Source organism: Otolemur garnettii, unplaced genomic scaffold (assembly GCF_000181295.1).
Source record: "Otolemur garnettii isolate 467f Iridium unplaced genomic scaffold, OtoGar3 scaffold00006, whole genome shotgun sequence".
Lineage (NCBI taxonomy): Eukaryota > Metazoa > Chordata > Mammalia > Primates > Galagidae > Otolemur > Otolemur garnettii.
In genome coordinates, this window is record NW_003852401.1 from 12,044,035 (window position 1) to 12,046,769 (window position 2,735).

Here is a 2,735-nt window from a genome sequence, read left to right on the forward strand (position 1 = left end):
AGGAAGGAATTAGGCTTGATGTTATCTAAATTTAATTAACTTAAAACTTGTAGTAAAATTATCAACATTTCGTAATTATTTTGAACTTCTTATGGGTCGGTACCAATTTAATATTATTGCTAAATTGCAAATCTACACTTTCTTGCCTTGATTTAGGACACATGCTTGCCTTGGACCCTCTGATCATTTCTTTTTTGCCAGCAGAGGAAATGCTATGGTTCATCAGCAGAGGGCGCAAGAGTGACGCTGCATGGCCATAGCTGGGGAAGACACCTGTGGGCTCCAGCCCTCTGTTTTTACTCTCCAATACAGAAGCCCACCGCAGGAGCTCCGTCTGTGCCTCCAGGCTATGCTTCCTCTTCTTGAAGCTACTTTAGACCAGGTCCCACCCAGCTACATCCTGTGGCAGCAGCTGATCATTCCTACAAATTGGCTCAGCTGCCTGTACTCTCCAGCAATGACAAACCGCTTTTATAGACCCCTCTAACAAGTTTCTTCACCATTACCATGGCTGTGTATTTAGTAGATGTGTCGTCCTTAAAACGGGCTGAATCTCAGCCCTGGAGTAGTGGTAGACAGCCGCGCTCTTTTCCTAATCCATAGTTTCTTTAGTGTTCACCCTTCCTCAGGTTAGAGGTAGTAGCTGTTTTTCTACACCTGTTACTTTTGGATTCCTTAATGTCTTTATTTACCTTTTTAGTTTCTTCTGCCTCCTCCTAGTTAATAATTCTTTATAGCAAATTTTTCCTATTCAAAAAACTGAAGTGGGCTGGGCACCCATAGCTCAGTGGTTGGGATGCCGGCCACATACATCGTGGCTGGCAGGTTCAAACCCGGGGCTGATGGGTTTGAACCCTGCCCAGGCCAGCTAAACAACAATGACAACTACAACAAAAAAATAGCTGGGCATTGTGGTGGGTTTCTGTAGTCCCGGCTACAAAGGAGACTGAGGCAGGAGAATCCCTTAAGCCCAAGAGTTTGAGGTTGTTGTGAGCTGCAATGCCACTGTACTCTACCGAGGGTGACATAGTGAGATCATCTCAAAAAGAAAAAAAAAATGAGGTTGCTGTTTTCTCACTGGTCTCTGACTAACATATCTTAGAAATAGCTTTTTTCATGTACAAAGACTGGTACAATAATTGTCTCCAGAAAGATTTATTTCTGAGTTATTAAGTTCCAATGTCTTTGTAAACCAGGGTCCATCATGATATACCTTGTGGCACAAACCAAAACCCTTGGCATCTCCTTCCTATTCATAATATTGTATGTTGCTACTCCTACTCCTACTATATTCTAATATATCAATTTTTTGTTACACTCAAAAAAGAATGCTATTCTCTTCTATTTGAACAATGTTCTGAAATTTTTCTTTGTGTGTGTGTGTGCAACAGAGTCTCTCTTTGTCGCCCTTGTAGTATGCCATGACATCATAGCTCATAGCAACCTCAAACTCTTGGGCTCAAGTGATCCTCTTGCCTCAGCCTTCCAAGTGGCTGGGACTATAGGCGCCCCCCACAATGCCTGCCTAGTTTTAGAGACCATGTCTCACTTTGCTTAGGCTGGTCTCAAACTCCTGATCTCAAGCAATCCTCCTGCCTTGGCCTCTCAGAGTGCTAGGATGATACACATGAGCCACCTGCCTGTTCTGAAAAATTTCATCTTGAGGAAATTAAGAGGGAAAAAATAATCAGAGAAAAAATAATCCTTGAGCCTTGCTGAAAAACAACTCACTACAGAAAGTCTCTAAGGTGTTGGTGCTTAGAACTATTTTTGTCAAATAAGGATACTTAGTCATCCTTAAATACTGGAAAACTACTGACCAGAAACCACAAGATCAGGAAAAGACAGTTTCACTTAAGACTTTCAGATCAAGATGGCTGTGTAAAGCAGACAGCTTTATCCAAGATTCATGAAAAGAGTGCTAAATGACTGAAGTCACAGATTGTCATGCTTAAATCGGCATGCTTTTGTTCTTTACTTCCCAAGATATTTCCTTTCTTTCTTTTTGGTTGCTTTAAAGTTTTGGATTGCTAACTTTGATACCTACAAGGTCTCTATCCTTTTTTGTTTGTTTGTTTGTTTGTTTTGAGACAGAACCTCAAGCTGTCCCCCTGGGTAGAGTGCTGTGGCATCACAGCTCACAGCAACCTCCAACTCCTGGGCTCAAGCGAGTCTCCTGCCTCTGCCTCCCAAGTAGCTGGAACCACGGGCTCCTGCCACAGTGACTGGCTTTTTTTTTTTTTTTTTTGGTTGCAGCCATCATTGTTGTTTGGTGGACCCGGGCTAGATTCGAACCCACCACCTTAGGTGTATGTGGCTGGCGCCTTAGCCACTTGAGCCACAGGCGCCGAGCCAAGGTCTCTATCCTTAATAATGCTTTTTGCATCCTTAGTCACTCTTTAGTAAAAGTCCAATGCCTGGCTCAGTGTGTGTGTGTATGATTTGGTTAAAACACAAAATCAAACCAACCACTGAGTTGATAACTCTCTTTGCAAGTGGATGCTTTCATTTTCCTTTTATATGAGTCCCTTGTAATCAATCACTGGCTTCTTGGGTAATTGGAATCAATCAATCACTAAGTGACTTTTTCAAGAGTAACACAATAGGTCAGACACCTAGAAATATAAAATTTCCTTATCATTTTCCTCTCCAGAGACACAATACTCAAGGACTGTATATTAAAGAATTTGACTTGCCTTTGTCCCCAGTTCCTAGGAGATAGTCTATAAACCAGG